The 26,817-nt window shown below is 40.8% G+C and overlaps 1 protein-coding gene across 26 annotated transcripts in view; it reads right to left on the bottom strand.

Moving 5' to 3' along the window:
* The window catches only part of LOC145537626 (zinc finger X-chromosomal protein-like), a 75,184-nt gene that overhangs the window by 41,081 nt on the left and 7,286 nt on the right, over window positions 1-26,817 (bottom strand). The window lies entirely within an intron of this gene.

Genomic DNA, 26,817 nt, shown 5'->3' with positions numbered 1-26,817 from the left:
TGAGGCTGTGGTTCCCATCCATCCCGTAGTCCCAAACCTGTACACCCTCTTATCCCAAGCCCCAGGAAATGCTAAGTACTTCTCAGTCTTGGGCCTTAAGGATGCTTTCTTTTGCATTTCTCTTCATCCTAAATGCCAAAAACTCTTTGCCTTTGAGTGGCGGGACCTGAGAATAAAGCAAGCCATACAACTTCGCTGGACTCGACTCTCACAAGGGTTTAGGGACAGCCCTCATGTTTTCAGGACTTCCTTGGGGACAGAACTAAGGAAATCAACCTTATGAACAGCAATCTAATACACTCTGTGGATGACTTGCTCATAGCCTAGCCCAGATTTTACTAGCTCTCAAATGGATACTATCAATACTTTAAATTTCCTCTATGAAAAAGTTATCCAATATCCCCCAAATAAGCTCAGATTAATTTAACCCACATTAAGATACCTTGGATTTATAATTACAGAAGGGAAAAGAATGTTCGACCTCCAGAGGAAATCCCTCACCTTAAATACCCAGTACCTCCAAACGAGAAAACAGTTTAGGGGATTTTTAGGAATGATTGGTTTTTGCAGGTCTGGATCCCTGTTTATGGGAATCTGGCTTGACCCATATATGAAAAGTTAAGAGGGAAAGAGGAGGAGCCACTTGACTAGAATGAGACCTGAAAGGTTGCCTTTAATGCCCTGAAAGAGTCTATCACTACAGTCCCAGCTTTAGGTCTCCCAAACCTGGAAAAGCCTTTCAGGCTGTATGTCTCTGAAAAGGTAGGAACTGCTCTTGGGATGTTAGGGCAAATGATGGGGTCTGAATTACAACCCATAGCTTACCTCTCAAAACAACTAGATGAGGTGGCCTGACGGTGGCCCACTTGCCTCCGGGCAGTACCAGCCACCACTTTTACGGTTAAAGAGGCATCTAAGCTGACCTGGGTCAGCCCACCACAGTGTACATGCCTCATCAGGTGCAAGCATGTTGGAAACTAAAAGGGAGAGATCACCCAATAACAAGCCCGCCTCCTTGACATGCCAGAAATGAAATTAAGGGGGTGTCAGATTTTAAATACAACCACCTTAAAGCCAGATCCCCATACTTCCCCTTTGATCACCAACACATGTAAGTCATAGGTGAGTTATACTCTTCTTGCCCTGACCTATAAGAAACACCCTTATCTAACCCAAAGGAAGAATGGAACACAAATGTCAGCAGTTTTGCAGAAAAAGGAGAGAGGAAAGCAGGATATGCTGTAGTGAGCCTAGAAGAAACTAGGGAAAAGCGGGTCTCTTCTCCCAGGCACTCAGCCCAGAAAGATGAACTTTTTGCCCTCACCAAGAGCCTTGGAATTAGGGGAAGGAAAAGAGAATTAATGTACATACAGACTCTAAGTACATTCTGCATGCCCATGCAGCAATTTGGAAGGAAAGAGAGATGCCCAGTGCTTGAAGCTCTCCTATTAAACACAGAGAGCTCATTCCCAGGCTCCTGGAGGCAAACTTTCTGCTAAATTAGCTGTCATCCACTACAAAGATCACCAAAAGGGACAAGAAATGGAAGCCCAGGGAAATAGGAAAGCTGATCAAGAGGCAAAACAAGACTCTAGGAAAACTATCCCTTTTTTTTCCTTTTCTCCCCCCAAGGAAACCCTGACTCCAAATTATATCCCAGAGGAACATTTGTGATATGCCAAGCAGGGCTGGGAGACATGAGTGGTTCCAGATTGATCAGGACTCTCTAACTCTCCTTGACTCCCTAATACTCCCTGACTCTCAGGTTTGGAAAACTACCAACTCTTTACATAAAAGCACCCATTTTAGAAGAGATAATCTGGAAACCTTGCTCAAGTCCATTCTCTACCACCCCCAGTAGGTTAAGGTTGTTCAACAGGTCACACAGAATTGTGATACCTGTCTAAGAAATAATCTAAAACTCAGACCCCCTTGCCCCCTCCTCTAATTAAACCGGTCCAACATCAGGGATCACACCCAGGAGAGGACTGGCAAGTGGACTTTATAGCCATGCCAAAGATCCAAGGGTTCTCTTATTTGCTAGTCTTTGCTGACATATTCATAAGATGTATTGAAGCATTCCTTACAAGGACAGAGAGAGCCACAGAAGTCTATAAAGCTCTGCTGAAGGAGACAGTGCCTAGGTTTGGGCTGCCCCAATTACTTCAGAGCAACAACAGGCCATGATTTACAGCCACAATATCCCAGCACTTGGCCACATGCTTAGGAATCAAATATGGTCTCCATTCATCTGGCGCCCTCAAGCCTCAGGGAAGGTGGAGAGCCAACCAGACCCTTAAAAAGGCTCTAACCAAACTATGTCAAGAAGCACAAAATAAATAGATACATATGTCACCCATAGCGCTCATGATGGTACAGGTGGCCCCCAAACAGCCACCGTTATTAGACCCCTATGAAATGATGTATGGATACGCATTCTTAACTTCTGATTTATTTCTTGATGAGGACAAGAATGCACTCCTAAAACACATAATTGACCTAGGAACATTTCAACAAGAACCTTGACAATATGGAGAACACAAGAGAACTTGAAAAATCCGTAAGTAGGGCTGGGGGACCAAGTGTTAGTAGAGACCTGGCAAGAGAAAGGGAGTCTAAGCCAGCTGTCCAAGAAATGGGACAAGGCCGTATCAGGTGGTCCTAGTAACCTCAACTGCTGTAAAAGTGAAGAGTCTACCCGCCCGGGTCCACAATTCTAGAATAAAACCCTACAGCCTATAGGACAGAGAGATGGGGACTGAGACTCCAAAACCAGGAGACAACTATTCCTGTGAACCTACTGAAGACAAGACTCTTGTTCAGGTGGAACCCCATCAAATCTCCCTCAGATAAGTAAAATGCATCCTATGATGCTCCTTCTCTTCTGGATCATGTCTCCCTGTACAACTATTAATCTCCCCGTAAATGACGCATATATGCTTGCAAACTGCACTGCTTCTCAACTCAAACTAACCAACCTTGCTGGATCTGCATTAGCTGCAGAAGTTGGGGGTATATCCAACCTATCCCAGGGTATCAACAGCCCACCTTTCCAGCCAGCCTACATGCTGTCACCCAGTGCACCCCAACTGGTCGTGGCATGGCCTTTTGGATAAAAGAAAAGTCTGGGAACTAGAAGTTCCAGCAGAACTGAGAAGCTATACCTATCCCAGAACATGAGGCTCTCCTTGGATACTACTAATCAGTCTCAAAAATCATGTTCTGGATGACCCAAAAACCACACCCGTTCATCTTGGTTTCTAAATCAGGCAACTCTGACCCATGTTACTCCCTTGTAGGGGGTTTCCACCCCTGGAAACCTAACCCTATGGTGGGAACCTAAACAAAATACTTTCTACCTTGAGAACAAATTCCAGAATGTCTCACAACAATTGCATCGCTTCCTAAATGCCTCACTGTTGCCATTTTTGCAATAAGTGGAGTGACACTGTCCTCCCAGCAGCTAAAGGACTGCCCCTTTTTCATTATGCCATGTTTCAGTTGCAAGGCAGATAGAAATCCTGTTCCCCTTTGGTCAACCCATTTTGTTGCCAACCTGAACCCTGTCATGATGTCTCCTTCACATGTGGGGATAAAGCTGATTTATCCCTGCCACCTTTTTGGTCAGAAAGTTGCTCCCTAGGGTATGTCATCCCCCAGGAAGATCTGGTCTGAAGTAGTAATACCTCCTTGCCTTTATCAGTACATACCCACCAAAGGATATGTGGTGAGGCAGTACTTAGCCCTCCTTTTCCTGGCATTAGGACTGACTGCTGGTTTGACAGGAGCTGCCTGAGAGAACTTATTTAAATAAATTTCAGCAACTTTCTACTGGCATGGCTGTATTCATAGAAAAAATTGTGAGGGTCCTCCAACACCTACAATCCCAGTTAAGACTCCCCAGCCACAATGGTCCTACAAAATAGTTGGGCCCTAGATTTACTGACTGCAGGGCAGGGGGGCACTTGCCTCTACCTAAAGGAATAATGCTGTCTGTTATAACCAGTCTTGGCAGGGCCAAGCAAGAGATCAATGGGCTTTGAAACAGGCCACAAAGATCCAAGATTTGAGTTCAACAGGTGTGTGGAGTTCTCCTTTCCCTTTTTGGCTCCTGCAATTTCTAGGTCCACTGATTACTATCTTATTAGGCCTCCTATTTGGTACCTGTATACTCCAACTCCTTACAAAGCTTATCTCCAGTAGACTCCAGCAGTTCCAAGCCAAAATGATGTTACTACAAGTGTGGAAGCTGGTTTCAGACACAGAACACCTCAATCTAGATCAAGTAGAGATTGTGCTCTACTAGGGAGGACTAAGGAGAAGGAAATGGCACCCCACTCCAGTACTCTTGCCTAGAAAATCCCATGGACAGAGGAGCCTGGTAGGCTACAGTCCATGGGGTCGCTAAGAGTCCGACACGACCGAGCAACTTCACTTTCACTTTTCCCTTTCACGCAATGGAGAAGGAAATGGTAACCCATTCCAGTATTCTTGCCTGGAGAATCCCAGGGACGGCAGAGCCTGGTGCCGTGTATGGGGTTGCACAGAGTCGGACACGACTGAAGTGACTTAGCAGCAGCAGGGAGGACTATGTCCATGCACAGCAGGAACAAGTTATGGAATAAACAGACCTCTGCCCCAATTCTCAAGAAGTATCTTGAGTATGAAGCCTCTCATGGGGGAGTTGTTAGGGGAGTGAAACCGCCCACTCTGGTCAGGCACCCTAGTGACCATCTGCATGAGTTATTTTATGACAAGAGGTCCTGGTAAGGAATGCATAACTAGTAACTCACCACCAACCAGAAGGGTTCATGAAAGGTCAAAAGAAGACATCAAGTGTCCGACCACCTTCCAGAATCCCTCCTGAAAGCACCCATCTTGGCTGAGCAATGCATGTGCCACCAGGAAGGCCTGTGAGTCAAAATGATTGGCCAGAGACAACCCGGAAACGTATCCCATCACCAAAAACCTGAGGCTGTGAACCATGTGCAAAGCAGTTCTCCTGGGTTCCCTTGCCCTGATGCTCTCTGCCCAGGTGCCCTTTTCCAATAAAGTCTCTTGCTTTGTCAGCACATGTCTCCTCGGACGTTTCTTTTCCTAGTGTTAGACAAGAGTCTACTCTTGGGGCCCTGGAGGGGGGCCCCCCTTCCTACAACAAAACCATTTACTAGTATTATACTGGATGTCATGGACCCTACAGATACTGTCAAATATTAGATGAACTGTGACTTTATGCACCATTAAGAAAAACTTCTGCTAAGTAAATTGATATAAACTTGTCAACATTTAAAATTTTATAATACATATTGGGAGTTGAGTGTGTGAAAAATAAACAACCTAAAGAAATTCATTTAGAACATTAAAACTTTTTCACATCTCATTCAGGGTCCTACTCTGGCTGCCCTTTCTGCTCAAAGCCATTCAATATCCATGTTTAAAAATGATGTTATCCTGACAAAAATGTTCATAAAGAAATACCCCTTAATTATCATTTGTAGAACTTCCTTTCATGTCAATGAAGTCATAAACATTAATGCTAACACTGTATTTTTTGCCTAAGTCATCATTTCATTTTTGCTAAAGTTAAGCAGCTTCCATTCAAAACTGGAAATTTTGTAATAAAAAGACAATGTATTATCATTGTATCATATGATACAATGTATCATATGACTGAACTATGAGACAATGAAACCAGGCTCTTACTGCTTTTTAACTTCTTTGAACTCTTCCAACAGCAATCTCTTCTACCTTCAGTAGTACTGACAAGTAGCAGCAGCCATAGCTATTTTTCAGTGAAGAGATACAAAGTGAAGTTTCTGAATACTGAGGGTTGTGATAAAGTATATCATGTATACTTTCTGAACAGAAATGATTACAAGACGGTATCAACTGTAAAACACATTTCAATTACAGAAATGCTGACCTATAGCAGGAAAGATACCTCAGAATCTGCAATGCATTCATGCATTTGATAATACTACAAGGTTGCATAATCAATTTTTGCTCATCAAAAGTGTTATAAATTACAACCAGAAATTACTTTTAAAAACTGCTATTCCCTAAGTCTATAAAAGTTATAGGCTATATAACTATTCCCTAAGTATATATTGTTACAAAAAACAATGTAACACAACATAGTTAACAAAGGTTTACAAGATACCTATGAAAAGCAACATATAGCATGGTATAGCTTTAGACAGTGTAAGTTCAGACTCGGGAGCCAGAAGATAAAATTAAACTCTACCTCCACCAAGATTAAGCATTTCAATCCCCTGAGTTTCAAACTTTTTCATCAAATTTAGGACACAAAATATTATGTACTGAGAATTCCCAGTTTTGTGGTTAGGTCTCGGCACTTTCAGTGCCAGGGGTCCATGTTCAAAACCTTGGTCAGAGAACAAGGACCCTTCAAGGTGCAGCTTGGCCAGAAAGAATGGGAGCGATGGATATTATCAAAGTAAGTTACTACATGGGTTTAAAAAATTGTACTAGTAATGGGAAGCTTCCTTGGTGGCTCAAAAAGTAAAGAATTTGCCTGCCAATGCCAAAGACACAGATCTGATCCTTGGGTAGGAAAGATCCCCTGGAGGAGGGCATGGCAACTCACTGCAGTATTCTTGCCTGGGGAATTCCATGGACAGAGGAGCCTGCCTGGGGGGCTACAGTCCATAAAGTCACCGAGTAGACAATGACTGAGCGACTTAAACCACAACCAAAGAACAGTGCTGACACACAGTAAGTGTTTAATGGCAAGAGAAAAGATTATAATGATGACTGACAAAATGTCATGAAAGGACTTTAAAAGTCTATGGAGGAACTTTCAAGATGACAGAGATAATCTCTTCACAAAAACTCATCTGCATGTGGAACAACTCCTCCAGACATCTCTTAACACTGACAGAAGACCCCAGACTTCCAGAGAGACAAGCCAATCTCCTCAGAATGAGGTAGGGTGAAAGATAAAAGAAGACACAGAAAATTTCAGGACATGACCTGCACCTGAGGGAGGGAGTCCTGAAGGATGAAAAGTTTCTGTACACTCAAGGGTGGGGACAGGGGGAGCTTCAGAACCTCAGAGGGCAGCACAGAAACAGGTGCTTGGAAGGCAAAGTGGAGAAAACCACAGAGATCACTGCTGAATAACACTTCTCAGCAGAGAACTGGCTTGCACTCCTGGGCTGGGTACTCAAGCTCAGGCTTCAGACCCCAGGCAGAGGACTGAGGTTGGCTGTTGTGATGATATTCTGGGAGGCCAGTATGACACAGCTGATGGAATCCAGGGAAAACCTTGAGCATCTCACGGAGACAAAAGATCACTGCCATGGGAATGTTCTAACTCCACGTGCTTGCAAAATGCAGGACCCGATCTTTAAGAGTATATATAGTAGGTGGCAGAGCCTCAGCTGTGGAGTGTGACTCCAGAAATAGATACACTAAATCCAGAATGAGTGACAGAGGTAAGACTATACGGACTGCAGATTATGATCCTAGAGGAGCGATCACCTCCACAGCCACCTGACAACTGCCAGGCCCAGTGTGTGCCAGGGCCAGAGATGGAGAACAAGAGGTGTACAATCTTGACCCCAGTGGTTGTAGCTGTCACCAAGTTGTGAGCCAGCACAAGTTGCTGCCCATACCTTCCTCAGAGCCTGAGGAGCTCAACTCTCCTGAGAGACCCACAACCTGCAGGCAACTCTCCTGGGAAGCAAGCCACTTGCCTCAGACCACGGTGACTTCCAGCAGTTCCTGGCCACAGCAGACACTACACACACAACTGTGTGTGCTGTCCCCTTCACTCTCCCCAGTCCAGTTGAGCACGTGCATCCTAATATGTTGCTGCTTTCACCCTCCTAAGTTTGAGTGAGAAACAGATACTGGAGGGCAGTCTTCGAGCAGAGGCATGCTGCAAACTAAGCAGAGAACCAGGGGCCGGCTGTGTAAGCAAAGAGGAGGAAGGGAATTCACTCCTGCAGCAGCAGATGTGGGGGATTAAATCACCATAATTAGCCTGAGACTGTAGACTTTAGGGGCAATTGTGGATTTGGGAACAAGTATAAGCTGGAGTAAGGCAAGATCTGAGTCTGAGCTGACGCTACACTGCACACAACAGGTGCAGAGACCTTCCTAGATACACTGCAGGACTTTCTGAGTAGGCAAATTGGCAGAAGCACACTGTGTGGAGAGATCAAAGAAGAAATACAAGGATATTCTTCTTACTAACACTGTCTATATATTTTTCTGTTTTCATATGATTCTAATGTGGTTCTTTTTTATTTTTATTTTTTTTAAAGTTTTGCTATTACACATTACTATTTCCTTTTAAAGATGTTATTTTTAAGTAAATTCACTTTATTTTTATTTTGTCCTATTTTTACAGTACTCTGTAGTTCATTGTTGTTCATTCACTAAGTTGACTATATGCAATGCCATGGACTGTAGCCTGCCAGGCTCTTCTGTCCATGGAACTTTCCAGGAAGGAATACTGGAGCAAGTTGCCACTACTGTTTTGTTCTCTCTTTTTATACTACCCTTTAGGTATGTTGAGTTTTTTCAACTTTTTGATCTTGTATTTTTGTTCCCTTAGTTTTTACTGTATATTTTCACATATGAGTTTATTGGCCTGATTGGTCTCTTCTTTTTTAGTTCCTGTACTTGCTCTATTTTTTTCCCTCTCTTTTCTCTTTATGTGTTTCTTTGTTGTTCTTGGTAAGTGTGCTTTCACTATTTGTCTTAGTGTTCAGTCAGTCCACTGTTGTTTTAAGTGATTTTTTTTCCTTTTCCCCCATTTCTTTCTCTTTCTCTTCTGTCCTATACGGTTTTGGTGTCTGGCCTGAGTAATTGAGATGGGAAAACCCAAGTACAGGACCGTGAATCACCAGAAAATTCCCAACCCCATGGAACATTAGCTGGTGAGAACCTCTCAACACTATCACCAAACCCCCAACCAAAGGCCAGCAAGCTCCAGTGAGACATCCCACATGAGTACTTAGGCAAAATAGGAACACAAACACTGTCCGTTTGCAGATAGGATGGCCAAAGTGAAACCAAGCCTACAACACTCCAAACACAGTTATGGACAAAGCACTGCCCCTTATCTAAAGAGACAAGATCCACCTCCATTCACCGGAACACAGGCACAAGTCCCTCCAACCAGGAAGGTATTGGTCACAAAGCACTGGTCCAACCACACCCATGGGGGCAGATTCTACAATTAGAAGAACTATGACCTCCCAGCCTGCAGAAAGGGGACCCCAAACACAGCAAACCAAACAAAATGAAAAGACAGAGAAACACGCAGCAGATGAAGCAACATGAGAAAAACCCAAAAGACCAAACAAATGAAAAGGAAACAGGCAGTCTACCTGAAAAAGAATTCAGAGTAATGGTAGTAAAGATGATCTGAAGTTTGGGAAGTAACATGGAGGCACAGATAAAGACTAAAATCACAGATCAAGAAGAAACAAGAAACACTTATTTAACGAGGGCTTGGAAAAATTAAACAACAGAAAATCAGCAATGAAACAACAGACAAGCAGCAATGAACAATGCCTTCATTAGAGGGAACCAAGAGCAGAATATAGGAGGCAGAAGAACTGTAAGGGAACTGAAAGACAGAATGGTAAAAATAATGGAGGCAGAACCCAATAAAGAAAAAAGAATGAAATAATGAGGAAAATCTCAGAGACCTCTGCAACATCACTAAATGCACCAACATTCAAGTTATAGGGATCCCAGAAGAACTGAAAGAGTTTGAAAAATATTTGAGGAGATTATAGTGAAAAACTTACCTAATGTGGGAGAGGAACTAGCCATCTAAGTCCAAGAAATGCAGAGAGTTCCATAAAGGGTAAACCCAAGGTGAAACACACCAAGAGACATATTAACCAAACGAACGATAAGTAAACACAAAGAACAAATATTAAAAGTACCAGTAGAAACAAAGTACATGCCATATAAAGGAAGTCCTAAAAGCTAACAGCTGATCATTCAAGAAAAATATGCAAGCCAAAACGGACTGGCAGATTATACTTAAAAATGATGAAAAGGAAAAAAAAAAAAAAGATCATTCTATCCAGCAAAGATTTCATTCAGATTTGAAAGAAAAACCACAATCTTTATAGACGAACAGAAGGTAAAGAGAATTCAACACCAACACACCAGCTTTAAGATAAATACTAAAGGGAAGCAGTCCTAAGATGGCAGAGGAATAGGACAGGAAGACAACTTTCTCCCCCACAAATTCATTGAAAGAACATCTGAATGTGGAGCAAACTCCACAAAACAACTTCTGAACATTGGCAGAAGACATCTGGGTGAAAAGAGGTAGGACAAAGTATAAAAGATAAAAAGAGAGGCAAAAAAGTTAGGGACGGAGATCTCTCCCTGGAAGGGAATCTTAATACAGGAGAAGTTTCCAAACACCAGGAAAACCCTCTCACCAGCAGGTCTGGGGTAAGTTTTCCAATCTAGGAAGGCAACATAACCGGGAGGAAAAATAAATATATAAAACTCAAAGATTATGTGCCTAAAGGCAACTCCCAGCAGAGAAGTACCCCAGACGCTTGCAGCCACCACCAGCAAGTAGAGGCTGAACGGAGAGAAGCAGGTGGCATTACTTAGGGTAAGGACTGGGCGTGAATGCCCTGAGGGCAATCTGAGAGAGCTAACATGAGCCAGCAACGTAAACTGTGGGATAGCCAGAGCACGACAGAGAATTTTCCTCCAAAAAGCCCAACCTAAGGCACTACCAGCCGATTCACAGAACAAAGGAAAGGACTGAGCGATACCACCAGAGAAGAGCTAGCCGGCTGCGGACCAGCCCATCCCCCGCCAGATCCAGGGGGCAGGTGGGTGCCAGCCAGGGCTGGAAAGGGGCAAACTCGGCCCCAGAGACAGCATCCACTACTAAACTACGAACAGGCTTCCAGTTTCTAACCAAAAACTTCCCAAGATTCTAGACGGTTGACATCAGCCTGGAGAGTCATCACAGCCAGAGATCAGTTTCCAGAGAGACACACGGCACACTGGAGACAGGCAAACCCAGAAACAGAGTGGCTGGGCCCAGGGAGGTGATAAGATGCACCACACCTAGGGAGAGTGTGCTCGCCAAGCACCTGGTCACCTGAGCTGCTCAGACCGGGGAACGGCACAAAACGCAGGCCTTACCAAGTCTATGCCTTTGTGGAGTACCCAAGAACCTGAACCTGAGTGGCTTAGACCTGGGAAATGCACGCAACCCAGAGCCTGCTCCCAGCAGAGCAACCTGAACCCTGAGCAGTGTAGACTGGAAAACCACACACTCCGTGAGTGGGGATAAACCCAGTGTGGCCGAACACTGAGTACTCCCCACACATGCCAGTGATATTTGTTTGCAGTGTTCCTCCCTCCTCACAGCACGACTGAACAAGTGAGCCTAAACAAGAAACCACATCCGCCCCTTTGTGTCAGGGCAGAAATTAAGACACTGAAGAGACCTGCAATCAAAAGAAGCCAAATAAGCAGAGGAAAAAGCTTTATAAGTGACAGGTACAACAGATTAAAATCCCTGTAGTTAACACAGACTACATTGGAAGGGGCCTATAGATATTAAGAAGCATAAGCTGAAACAAGGACTATCTGAAACTGAACTGATCTCACACTGCCCACAACAGCTCCAGAGAAAGTCCTAGATATACTTTTACAATTATCATTTAACTTTTTAAAAAATTTTTAAGTTCTCTATTACTCCTTTAATTTTCATAACCCACTATTACCTTGCCAAAAAGAAACACACGAGACCCTATTTTTAAAGCAAACTTCACATACATTTCTTACTTTTTGTGATTTTTTTAAAGTATTTTTAAAATACTTTTATTTTTTAAAAGTCCAATCTCTACAAAGATTTTTAATCTTTACAGTGTTTGGTTTTCAACTTTGCACATTTAAGAATACAATCTTTAATACCCATTTTTACTCAGGAGTGTGATTACTGGCTTGATTACTCTCTCCCCATTTTGAGTCTCCTTTTTCTCCAACAGGTCACCTCTATCTCCTCCCCCACCCTTCTCTTCTCAGCCCAATTCTGTGTTCTCTGTGGGTGCTCTGGGCTGCGGAGAACACTTAGGGAACAAGAGTACCGCCTAGATCTATCTCTCTTCTCTTGAGTCCCCCTTTTCTCCTCCGGCTCACCTCTATCTCCTTCCTCCATCTTTTCTTCTCTATGTAACTCCGTGAACCTCTCTGAGGGTTCCAGACTGTGGAGAGTACATAGGGAATTGTTTACTGGCTAGACTGCTCTTTCTCCTTTTGATTCCCCCTCTTCTCCTCCTGGTTCCTCTATCCCCCTCCTCCCTCTTCTCTTCTCCATGTAACTCTGTGAACTTCTCTGGATGTCCCGCACTGTGGAGAATCTTTTCACTATTAACCTAGAAGTTTCATTATCAGTGCTGTATGGATGGAAAAGTCTTGAGGCTACTGTAAGAATAAGACTGAAAACCAAAGGCAGGAGGCTTAAACCCAAAACCTGAAAACACAAGAGAACTCCTGACTCCAGGGAACATTAATAAGAGATCATCCAAAAGCCTCTATACCTACCTATACTGAAACCAAGCACCTCTCAAGAACCAATACGTTTCAGAGCAAGACATGCCATGCAAATTCTCCTGCAATGCAGGAACACAGCCCTGGGCATCAATACACAGGCTGCCCAAAGTCACACCAAACCCACTGACATCTCAAAACTCACCACTGGACACTTCATTGCACTCGAGAGAAGAAATCCAGCTCCACCCACCAGAACACCAACACAAGCTTCCCTAACCAGGAAACCTTGACAAGCCAGTCGTCCAACACCACCTACAGGGAGGAACCTCCACAATAAAGAGGAACCACAAACTGGCAGAATACAGAAAGGAAACCCCAAACACAGCAAACTAAACAAGATGAAAAGGCAGAGAAATACTCAGCAGATTAAGGAACATGATAAATGCCCACCAAGCCAAACAGAAGAGGAGGAGATGGGGGTCACCAGAAAAAAAGTTTAGAACAGTGATAATAAACATGATCAAAAATCTTGAAAACAAAATGGGGTTTCAGATAAATATCCTGGAGACAAGCATTGAGAAAATGCAAGAAGTATTTAACAAGGACCTAGAAGAAATAAAAGAGAGTCAATTAATAATGAATACTGCAATAAATAAGATCAAAAACATTCTGTGACAGAACAAAAAAGTAGAATAATAGAGGCAGAAAATAGGATAAGTGAGGCAGAAGACACAATGATAGAAATAAGTGAAGCAGAGAGGAAAAAAGAAAAAAGAATAAAAAAAAATGAGGACAACCTCAGGGACCTTGGACAATGTGAAATGCCCCAACATTCTAATCATAGGAGTCCCAAAAGAAGACAAAAAGAAAGGACATGAGAAAAACTCGAGGAGATAATAGTTGAAAACATCCCTAAAATGGGGAAGGAAATAGCCTTGCAAGTCCAAGAAAGCCAGAGAGTCCCAAACAGGATAAACACAAGGCAAAACACCCAAAAAAACATTAGTCAAATTAACAAAGATCAAACACAAAGAACAAAGGAAAAACAACAAACACACACCAGGATTCCCATAGGGATAACAGCTGATCTTTCAACAGAAACTCTTCAGTCCAGAAGGGAATGGCAAGACATACTTAAAGTAATGCAAGAGAAAAACCTACAGCCCAGATTACTGTACCCAGCAAGGATCTCATTCAAATATGAAGAAGAATTCAAAAGCTTTACAGACAAGCAAAAGCTCAGAGAATTCAGCAATGTCAATCCAGCTCTTCAACAAGTGCTAAAGGATCTTCTCTAGACAAGAAACACAGAAAGGGTGTATAAACTCGAACCCAAAATAACAAAGTAAATTGCAACAGGATCATATTTATCAATAATTACCTTAAATATAAATAGGTTGAACGCCCCAACCAAACTACAAAGACCAGCTGAATGGATACAAAAACAAGACCCCTATATATCCTGTCTAAAAGAGACACACCTCAAAACAAGGGACACATATAAACTGAAAGTAAAGGACTGGAAAAAGATATTTCATGCAAACGGAGATCAAAACAAAGCAGAAGTAGCAATACTCATATCAGATAAAATAGACTTTAAAATAAAAGATGTGAAAAAAGACAAAGAAGGACACTACATAATGTTCAGATGATCGATCCAAGAAGACGTAACAATTATAAATATATATGCACCCAACGTAAGTGCACTGCAGTATATACGGTAAATGCTAACAAGCATAAAGGGAAAACGAACATTAACACAATAATAGGGGGAGACTTTAATACCCCACTCAAACCTATGGATAGATCAAGTAAACAGAAAATTAACAAGGAAACACAAACTTTAAATGACACAATGAACCAGCTAGACTTAACTGATATCTACACGACATTTCACCCCAGAACAATCAATTTCACCATCACCTTTTTCTCAAGTGCACATGGAACCTTCTCCAGGATAGATCACATCCTGGGCCATAAATCTAAATTTGGTAAACTCAAAAAAATTAAAATCATTCCATCATCTTTTCTTACCACAATGCAGAAAGATTAGATCTCAACTGCAGGGAAAAAAAACTATTAAAAATTCCAATATACGGAGGCGGAACAACACACTTCTGAGCAACCAACAAATCATAGATGAAATCAAATAAGAAATCAAAATATGCATAGAAATGAATGAAAATGAAAACACAACAACCCAAAAGCTATGGGACACTGTAAAAGCAGTGCTAGGAGGAAGATTCACAGCAATACAGGCTTACCTCAAGAAACAAGAAAAAAGTCAAATAAATAACCTAACTCTACACCTAAAGCAGCTAAAGGAAGAAATGAAGAACCCCAGAGTTAGCAGAAGAAAAGAAATCTTAAACATTACAGCAGAAATAAATGCAAAAGAAACAAAAGAGACCATAGCAAAAATCAACAAAGCCAAACGCTGATTCTTGAGAAGATAAAACTGACAAACCCTTAGCCAGACTCATCAAGAAACAGAGAAGAATCAAACCAACAAAATTAGAAATCAAAGTGGAGAAATCAAAACAGACAACACAGAAATACAAAGAACAGTAAGAGACTACTATAAGCAACTATATGCCAATAAAATGGACAACTTGGAAGAAATGGACAAATTCTTATAAAAGTACTTCCCAAAACTGAACCAGGAAGAAATAGAAGATCTTAACAGACCCATCAGAAGTACGGAAATTGAAACCATAATCAGAAATCTTTTGGCAAACAAAAGCCCAGGACCAGATAACGTCACAACTGAATACTACCAAAACTTCAGAGAAGAGCTAACACCTATCTTACTCAAACTCTTCCAGAAAATTGCAGAAGGTAAACTTCCAGACATTCTATGAGGCCACCATCACACTAATACCAAAACCAGATGAAAATGACACAGAAAAAGAGGAAACTACAGGCCAGTATCGCAGGTGAACATAAATGCAAAAATCCTTAACAAAATCCTAGCAAACAGAATCCAACAGCATATTAAAAAGATCACACATTATGACTAAGTAGGCTATATCCCAGGGATGCAAGGAATCTTCAATATTCCAAATCAGTCAATGTAACCACATTAACCAACTGAAACAAAAACGATTATCTCAATATATGCAAAGAAAACCTTTGACAAAATTCAACTTCCATTTATGATTTAAAAAAAAAAACCCTCTAGAAAGCAGGCATAGAAGGAACATACCTCAACATGTTAAAAGCTATATTATGACAAACCCACAGCAAACATTATCCTCAATGCTGAAAAAAACGAAAGCATTTCCCCTAAAGTCAGGAACAGGACAAGTGTGCCCACTCTCACCACTACTATTCAACATAGTTTTGAAAGTTTAGGCCACAGCAATCAGAGCAGAAAAAGAAATGAAATGAATCCAGGTTGGAAAAGAAGTAAAACTCACTGTTTGCAGATGACATGATCCCCTACATAGAAAACTCTAATGACTTCAACAGAAAATTACTAGACCCAATCAATGAATACAGTAAAGTTGCAAGAGTATAAAATTAACAGAGAGAAATCCCTTGCATTCCTATACACTAACAATGAGAAAACAGAAATTAAGGAAACGATTCCATTCCCCATTGCAACAAAAAGAATTAACTACTTCAGAATATACCTACCTAAAGAAACAAAAGATCTATATATAGAAAACTATAAAACACTGGTGAAAGAAATCCAAGAGAACACAAATAGATGGAGAAATACGCTGTTTTCATGGATTGAAAGAATCAATATAGTGAAAATGAGTACACTATCCAAAGCAATCTATAGATTCAATGCAATCCCTATCAAGCTACCAATGGTATTTTTCACAGAACTATAACAAATAATTGCACAATTTGTATGGAAATACAAAAAAACCCTCAAATAGCCAAAGCAATCTTGAGAAAGAACAATGGAACTGGAGAAATCAACCTGCCTGACTTCAAGGCTATACATTACAAAGCCACAGTTATCAAGAAAATATGGTCCTGGCACAAAGACAGAAATATAGATCAATGGAACATAATTGAAAGCCCAGAGATAAATCTACATACTTATGGACACGTTCTTTGACAAAAGAGGTAAGAATATACAATGGAGAAAAGACAGTCTCTTTAACAAGTGGTGCTGGGAAAACTGGTCAACCACTTGTACAAAATGAAACTAGAACACTTTCTAACACCATACACAAATATAAACTCAAAATGGACTAAAGATCTAAACATTTAAGACCAGAAACTATAAAACTCCCAGAGGGAAACATAGGCAAAACACTCTCTGACATAAATCACAGCAGGATCCTCTATGATTCACCTCCCTGGGTAGTGGAAATAAAGGGAAAATAAACAAATGGGACCTAATTAAATTTAAAAGCTTTTGCACACTAAAGGAAACAATAAGCAAGGTGAAAAGACAGCCTTCAGAATGGGAGAAAATAACAGCAAAGGAAGCAAGTGACCAAAAATTAACCTCAAAAATATCCAAGCAACTCCTGCAGCTCAATTCCAGAAAAATAAATGATCCAATCAATAATGGGCCAAAGGACTAAACACATATTTCTCCAAAGAAGACATACAAATGGCTAACAAACACATGAAAGATGTTCAACATCATTCATTATCAGAGAAATGCAAATCAAAACCACAACGAGGTACCATCTCACACCAGTGAGAATGGCTGCTATCCAAAAACTACAAGCAATAAATGCTGGAGAGGGTGTGGAGAAAAGGGAAGCCTCTTACACTGTTGGTGGGAATACAAACTAGAACCTCCACTATGGAGAACAGTGTGGCAATTTCTTCAAAAACTGGAAATAGAACTGCCATATGACCCAGCAGGAGAAGGCAATGGCACCCCACTCCAGTACTCTTGCCTGGAAATTCCCATGGACGGAGGAGCCTGGTAGGCTGCAGTCCATGGGGTCACTAAGAGTCGGACACGACTGAGCGACTTCACTTTCACTTTTCCCTTTCATACACTGGAGAAGGAAATGGCAACCCAGTCCAGTATTCTTGCCTGGAGAATCCCAGGGACAGGGGAGCCTGGTGGGCTACTGTCTATGGGGTCGCACAGAGTCGGACACGACTGAAGCGACTTAGCAGCAGCAGCAGCAGCATGACCCAGCATTCCCACTGCTGGGCATATACACCAAGGAAACTAGAATTGAAAGAAACACGTGTACCCCAATGTTCATCGCACCACTGTTTATAACAGCCAGGACATGGAAGCAACCTAAATGTCCATCAGCAGAGGAATGGATAAAGAAACAGTGGTACATATACACAATGGAATATTACCCAGCCATTAAAAAGAATACATTCTAATCAGGTGGATGAAACTGGAGCCTAGTATACAGTGTGAAGTAAGCCAGAAAGAAAAACACCAATACAGTATACTAACTCACATATATGGAATTTAGAAAGATGGTAACGATAACCATGCACGACAGAAAAGAGACACAGATGTATAGAACAGTCTTTTGGACTCTGTGGGAGAAGGGGAGGGTGGGATGATCTCAGAGAAGAGCACTGAAACATGTACATTATTATATGTGAAACAGATTGCCAGTCCAGGTTCAATGCAGGAGACAGGTGCTCAGGGCTGGTACACTGGGATGACCTCTAGGGATGGGATGGGGAGGGAGGTGGGAGAAGGGTTCATGATGGAGAACAGATGTAAACCCTTGGCTGATTCATATCAGTGTATGGCAAAAACCACTACCATACTGTAAAGTAATTAACCTCCAACTAAAATAAATAAATTTTAAAAATATATAAATAAAAATATGCTAAAGAACTTCCCTAAACAGGACATACAAGAGAAAAGATCTACAAAAACAAACTCAAACAAATAAAGTAAATCTTAATAGGATCATACAGATCTATAATTACCCAGAATGTAAAGGCTAACTACTCCAATCAAACACACAGATCATTTGAACAAATACAGAGACAAAGCCCATATATATGCTATCTGCAAGAGACCCACTTGATTTTTGATTATTTAGTTTTTAACTGAAGAATAATTGCTTAATAGAATTTTGTGTTTTTTGTCAAACCTCAAGATGAACCAGCCACAGCACATGTCACTTCCCTCTTGAATGTCCCTCTGTATCGCACCTTTCTAGACTGTCACAGGGCCCATCTGAGTTCTGTAAATCATACAGCAAATTCCCACTGGCTATCTATTTTACACAAGGTATTATAAATTTCCACATTTCTCTCCATTTGTCTTTCTCTCCATCCCCTGCCTGCATGTCCATAAGACTGTTCTCTATGTCTGTTTCTCCACTACTGCCTTGCAAATGTATTTATTGGTATACTGGTACCATCTTTCTAGACTCCATATATATGTGTCAGTATACACTATTAAATTCTCTTTCTGACTTACTTCACTCTGTATAAAAGGTTCATCCACCTCATTAAAACTGACTCAAATGCGTTCCCTTTTATGGCCGAGTAATATTCCATTGTGTGTATGACCACAGCTTCTTTATCGATTCATCTATCAGTGGACATCTAGGTTACTTCCACGTTCTAGCTATTGTAAATAGTGTTGAAATAAACACTGGGGTACCTGTGTCTTTTTTCAATTTTGGTTTCCTCAGGGTATATGCCTAGGAATGTGATTGTTGGGTCACATGGTAGTTTCAATTCTAGTTTCTTAAGGAATCTCCATACTGACTTTCATAGTGGCTATACCAATTTACAATCCCAACAACAATGCAAGAGCATTCCCTTTTCTCCACATCCTCTCCAGCATTTTTTGTAGGCTTGTTGATTATGGCCATTCCGACCCATGTCAGGCAATATCTCATTGTAGTTTTGACTTGCATTTCTCTAAGGATGAACAAGGATCTTTTCATGTGTTTGTTAGCCATCTGTATGTCTTTGGAGAAACATCTGTTTAGGTCTTTTTACCACTTTTTGATTGGGTTGTTTTTCTGGTATTTAATTATATGAGCTGCTTGTATATTCTGGAAATTAATACTTTGCAGTTACTTCATTTGCTATTATTTTGTCCTATTCTCAGGGTTGTCTTTTCACCTTGCTTATAGTTTCCTTTGCTGTGCAAAAGATTTTATGTTTGATTAGTTCTCTCATTTATTTTATTTCCATTATTCTCAGAGGTGGGTCATGGAGGATCTTGCTTGATTTAGGTCATCGCGTGTTCTGCCTATGTTTACTTCTAAGAGTTTTATAGTTTCTGGAAAAGACCCACTGAATGTGAGAGCCTGGAAAAAGATAGTCCATGCAACAGAAATTGGAAGAAAGCAAGACTAGTGGTAGTCATATCAGATAAAATAAGCTGTAAAATAAAAACTGTTACAAGAAACAAGGAAGGACATACATAGTAATCAAAGGATCAATGCAAGAAGAAGATATAACAATTATAACTACATATGCACCCAACAGATGAACATCTCAATATATAAATGGTGCCTCTGAAAGTATAGAATCCACCTGCCTTGCAGGAGACCTGAGTTTGATCCCTGGGTTGGGAATATCTCTTGGAGGAGTACATGGCTATCCACTCCAGTATTCTTGCCTGGAAATTCCACAGAGGAGCCTGATGGGCTACAGTCCACGGGTCACAGACTGTTGGATACAACTGGAAGACTAATACTTATACCTCACTCACACCAATGGACAGATCACCCAGACAGAAAATTAGTCAGACAACACAAGCTTTACAAGATATATTGGGCCACATGGACCTAATTAATATTTATAGAACATTTCATCCAAAAAAAAAAATAGATTTAACTTTTTTCTCAAGTGCACACAGAACATTCTCCAGTAAGAGATCACATCCTGGGTCACAAGTCAAGCCTTGGTAAAGGTAAAAATACTGATACCATATCAAGCACTTTTTTCTGACCACAAAGCTTATACGATTAGATATCAAGTACAGGAAGAAACTGTAAAATATACAAACTAATGTAGGCCAAACAACAGGCCTGTGAATAAGTAAGATGTCACTAAGGAAAAAAAAACAATACCCAGAAACAAATGACAATGAAAACATAACAACTCTAAACCTATCAGTTCAGTTGCTCAGTCACGTCCAACTCTCTGCGACCCCATGGACTGCCAGGCTTCCCTGTACATCACCAATTCCCAGCGCTTTCTCAGACTCACGTCTATCAAGTCTGTTATGCCATCCAACCATCTTATCCTTTGTCGTCCCCTTCTCCTCCTGCCTTCAATCTTTCCCAGCATCAGGATCTTTTCTAATGAGTCAGTACTTCACATCAGTGGCCAAAGTATTAAAGTTTCAGCTTCAATGTCAGTCCTTCCAATGAATATACGGAACTGATTTTCTTTAGGATTGACTGGTTTGATCTCCCTGCAGTCCAAGGGACTCTCAAGAGTCTTCTCCAGAACTACAGTTCAAAAGCATCCATTCTTCAGTGCTCAGCTTTCTTTATAGTCCAATTCTCACATTGATACATGACTACTGGAAAAATCTATCGGATGCAGCAAAAGCAGTGCTAAGAGAAAAGTTTACAGCAATATAAACCTATCTCAACAAATAAGAAAAACAACAACCTAACCTTACACCTAAAACAACTAGAAAAAGAATTTTAAAAAACTAAAGTTAGTAAAAAGTAAAATTCAGAGCAGAAATAAATGAAAAATAAAGGCAAGAAATAATAACAAAGATCAATAAAACTAAAAGCTGGCACTCTGAGATGATAAATCAAAATGACAAACCATTAGCCACAATCAGAAAGAAAAAAATGGTAAACACTAAAATCAAAAATGAAAAGTTACGAGACAATGTAGAAATACAAAGGATCATAAAAGACTACTATTAGCAACTTTATGCCAATAAAATGGACAAACTGAAAGACGAATTCTTAGAAAAATGCAACTTTCCAAGACTGAGCCCAGAAGCAGCAGAAATTATGAACAATTCAATTACAAGCACTGACATCAAAACAGATAAAAAAGCCACCCCCTTCTTCCTACCCCTGAGGAGGCAGAGCCAAGAGGATTCAGAGGAGAACTCGATGAAATTTTTAGAGAAGAGCCAACACCTATCCTGCTCAAACTCTTCGAGAAAATTGTGAAAGAAGGAACACCCCTAAACTCATTCTACAAGGCTACCATCCATCAGAAAATTACTAGAGCTAATCAATGAATATAGTAAAGTCCTAGGGTATAAAATTAACACAGAAATCCTTTGCATTCCTAACACTATCAATAAAATTCAGAATGAGAAATTAAAGAATCAGTCTCATTTACCACTGAAACAAAAAGAATACAATACCTAGGAATTACCTAAAGACACAAAAGACTTGTACGCAGAAAACTTGAAGCTACTGATGAAAGCTATCAAAGATGACACAAACACTTAAGATATATAATGTTCCTGATTGGAAGCATCAATATTGTGAAAATGACTCTACTACCCAAAGCAATGTCTGGATTCAATATAATCCTTATCAAACTACCGATGGCATTTTTCACAGACCTAGAACAAATTAAGTTTACAATTTGCATGGAAACACAAAAGACCCTGAACAGCAAGGCAATCTTGAGAAAGAAGAATCAAACTGGAGGAATCAATCCTCCTGACTTCACACTATACTACAAAACTACAATTACCAAGACAATATTGTACTGGCACAAAGAAATATAGATCAATAGAACAAGACAGAAAGTCCAGAGACAAATCCACACACTTTATCTTTGACAAAGAAGGCAAAAATATACAATGGAGAAAAGACAGCCACTTCAGTAAGTGGTGTTGGGAAAACTGGACAGACACATGTAAAATAATGAAACTGGAACTCTTCCTAACACCATTTAGTTAATGTTAGTCACTCAGTCATGTCTGACTCTGTGACCTTATGGACTATAGCTCACCAGGCTCCTCTGTTCATCAGATTTCCCAGGCAAGAGCAATGGAGTGGGTTGCCATTTCCTTCTCCATGGGAATCTTCCTAACACTATACACGAAGATAAACTCAAAATGGATTTAAAGACATAAATATAAGGTTAGAAACAATAAAGCTCTTAGAGGAAAGCATAGGCAGTATATTCTTTGACATAAATCACAGCAAGATCTCCTCTGACCCAGCTCCTAGGGTAACGGAAATAAAAATAAAAATAAACAAGTAGCACCTAATTAAAAGCTTTTGCACAACAAAGGAAACAATAAATAAGATTTAAAAAGAACCCTAAGATGGAAGACAATAATTGCAAATGAAGTAACTGACAAAAGATTAATCTCCAAAATACATAAAGCATCTAACGTAAGTATCAGAAAAACAAACATATGCACAAAAAAAGGGGGGGGGGGGGGAGCAGAGACCTAAACAGACATTTCTTCAAAAAGACCTACAGAAGGCTAATAAACACATGAAAAAATACTCAACATCACTCATGATTAGAGAAATGCAAATCAAAGTTACAGTGAACCATCAGCTCACACCAGACTGACCATCCTCAAAAAATCTACAATTGTAAATGCTGGATAAAGTATGGAGAAAAGGGAACCCTCCTGTATTGTTGGAGGAAATGTAAATCATCAACACCACTAGAGAGAACAATACAAAGATTACTTTAAAGAGTTAGAAATAAATTTACCATATAACCCAGCAATCCCGCTACTAGGCACATATCCTTAGAAAACGACATCTAACAGACACATGTATCCCAATCTTTACTGAAGCACTATCGGCAACAGCCAGGACTTGGAAGCAACCCAGATATCCACTGACAGAGGAATGGGCAAAGAACACACACAATGGAATACTACTTATCCATGAAGAAAGAATTTCAGTCAGTTCTACTGAGATAGATGAACCTAGAGCCTGTTACACACAGCGAGGTAAGTCAGAAAGAGAAAAACAAATATTGTATATTAACTCATATGTATGGAATGTAGAAAATGGAACTGATGAACCTATCTGCAAGGAAGGCATGGAGATGCAGGTGTACAGCATGGACAAAGCAGGGGTTGGGATGAATTGAGAGAGTAGCACTGACATGTACACACTACCATGTGTAAAACAGATAGCTAGTGTGAACCTGCTGTATAACACAGGGAGCTCAACCTAGGTGCAATGTGATGGCCTAGAGGGATGGGGTGTGTGTATGTGTTAGTCGCTCAGTGGTGTCCAACTCTTTGCAACCCCAAAGACCATAGCCCAACAGGCTCCTCTGTCCATGGAATTCTCCAGGCAAGAATACTGCATTGGCTTGCCATTCCCTTCTCCAGAGGAGATTCCCAACCCCGGGATCGAACCCTGGTTGCAGGCAGATTCTTTACCCTGTTTAAGCTACAGGTATAGGGGAGGATAATCTATAACGTATGTATAATTACATCACCTGACTTTGTGACCCAATGGACGGCAGCATGCTAGGCTTCCCTGTCCATCACTGACTCCTGGAGCTTGCTAAAACTCACATTCGTTCAGCTAGTTGGTGATGCCATCCAACCATCTCATCCTCTGTCATTTCCTTCTCTTGCCTTCAGTCATTCCCAGCATCAGGGAAATCTGTCCTCAATATTCACTGGAAGGACTGATGCTGAAGCTGCAACTCCAATACTTTGGCCACCTGATGAAAAAACTGACTCACTAAAAAAGACCCTGATGCTGGGTAACACTGAAGGTAGGAGAAGGAGATGACAGAGGATGAGATGGTTGGATGACATCACTAACTAGATGAACATGAGTTTAAGCAAGCTCCAGGAGCTGGTGATGGACAGGGAAACTTGGCATGCTGCAGTCCACTGGGTCGCGAAGAGTCGGATATGATCGACTGAACTGAACTGAACTGATGGAAACAGACAAACCACTCTCATCAAAGGCATACATGTGCACATATAGACTGTAAGTTTGCTGCAAATACAAAAAACTAGTAATTTTTTCAATTGAAAAAGCTAAACAAAAAAACAACTAAATTCTGAAAAAGAGAATATATATACTAAGACTTTATTACAAAATTAGTTTTAAAAACATTGTGTACAGATAAGAACATCTGGCACCAAACTAGAAGAACTTTTAAATATACTTGAACTGAATTAAAAATCAGTGGCAGAAAAATTACTATATTAAAAAAAAACAGTATCAAAATCTAACATCAAAAATATCAGAAAAATATTCTAAATATGCTAATGATCTATACATAGTTTTTTAAAAGGAAACTTTAAAGAGCTGTGGCAGGTAGGAAATTTATTGAAGATAGAAAAAACACAAATCATCCAAGATTTCTTTAAAATTATCTCATATTAAGTTCCACTCAACAAAATACAGTAGAAACAAAACTAAAAAGACAACTCACAAACTGAAAGTAGGTTATCTGCACTATAAGTAATCAGCAAATCACTTTTACACAAACATAAAATTCAAACTTTAAAATCATTGAGAAAAATGTGTCCATGGAAGGTAGCCAAGATGGAGGAGTAGGAAGACCTTCAACTCAACTCCTCTCATGGACACTCCAAAATTTTATCCATTTACAGAGCAAGTATTGATAAGAAAAACTGAAAGGTTAGCTTCCACAACTAGAGATATAAAGTAATAAGTATGAAAAGACAAGAAAGAAGCGGCGGATATACAGAACCGTCAAGACCTACACATATCCCTAAGTAGGTGATCCGGAAGTGGCAGAATAATCATAACTGCAGAACCAAGGAAGAAAGAATTGAAGCACCACATCAGGCTCCACAGCCAATGACTCTTGTGCTGCTGGGAGGACAAGTACCCAGGATACTTGGCTTTGAAAGCCAGTGAGCCTTACTTTAAGGAGACCCAGAGGACTACAGGAAATAAGACTCCCTTCTTAAAAGGCACAAACAGAAGCAGTAGTTTGAAAGAATTTGAAAGACACCTAGATCAGAACAGACTGCTGATACCTAATCTTGGGAGACTCCCCCAGAGAGGCAGGAGGCAAATGGGAGCTCAACCTGGAGACATAGTCACTGGAAGCACCCATTTGGGGGAGCTTTGTTCTACCATGCAGTAGTGGTGTTGGCAAAAAGCATCATTCTGAAATCCTCCTTCTAGATTATTAGCACCAGGACCTGGCCTGTCCACCAGTCTGGCAGCACCAGTACTTAGAAGTTCCATGCTAAGGAACGAGCCAGGAGGGGACCGAGCCCCACCACCAAGCCCCAGGAGACCAGCTACCATAAGGTTCTTGAGCCTAAAACTCAACTGGGCATGAAACCCCAGACTGGGAACCCTAAGGGACTTCACAGCCAGCCATCCAGATCAGGGCCTGCCAACACCAATTCTAGGATACCTAAAGCTCTGCCACCAGAGACCAGGGACTCAGTTCTGCCCACTACTGGACCAGCACCAACCCAAAGACCTGCTAACACTCCACAGCCAGATGCCCCTATAAACCAGACACATCTATGAGTACCCAGCTGTTTCTGTATAAGGCACAGCCTGGCAAGCAACCAGATCTGAGGCAAGCCTTCCTACCAGATAACCCATGGCAATCACCCTGGCATAACAAAAGGACTCACATAGCCCACAATGGGAGCATGCCTACAGCATATAGTCCCGGTAACCAGAGAGACAGCTCTGCTAGGATGCATAGATTATCTCCTAAAAAAGCCCACTTATCCAAAGTACAGAAACATAACCAAACCACCATATGCATTGAAGTAAAACCTCAAGAGGAACTAAACAAACTGGAGACAGGCAATCTACTCAATAAAGACCCAAGGAAACGATCACAAAGATGATCAAACAACTTGGGATAAAAACAGATGCACAAAACAAGAAATCACAAGTTTGTAACAGCCAGGAAATATAAACAACAACCAACCAGGATAATACAACAATGGTAGAAAGAATCAACAGCAGATTAGATGATACAGAGAAATTAGTGAGCTGGAAAAAACTAGTGCAAATCACTCATGCTGAACTGAAAAAAGAAAAAGGAATGAAAACAAATAACGATAACTTAAAAGTCATGTTGGGTAACTTCAAGTGTATTGATATTCACATTACAGGGGCTCTCAGAAGAGACTGAGAAAGAGAGCAGAGAACACATTTGAAGAACTAATAACTGAAAACTTTCCTAATGTGGGACAGGAAACAGTCATCCAAGTCAAAGATGCAAAGAGAGTCCCATAAATAATAAACCTAAAGAGGAAAACACCACAAATTAAAATGGTAAAAGTTAAAGGCAAAAACAGTATCAAAAACAAATCATGGGGCTTCCCTCATTGTCCAGTGGCTGAGACTCCATATTCCCAGTGCAGGGAACCCATATTCAATCCCTGGTCAAGGAACTAGAGCCCACATGCTGCAATCAAGAGTT

This window comes from Giraffa tippelskirchi, chromosome Y, assembly GCF_054371585.1.
Source record: "Giraffa tippelskirchi isolate mGirTip1 chromosome Y, T2T-mGirTip1v1.2.pri, whole genome shotgun sequence".
Lineage (NCBI taxonomy): Eukaryota > Metazoa > Chordata > Mammalia > Artiodactyla > Giraffidae > Giraffa > Giraffa tippelskirchi.
This window is presented reverse-complemented; position numbering and strand designations above follow the sequence as displayed.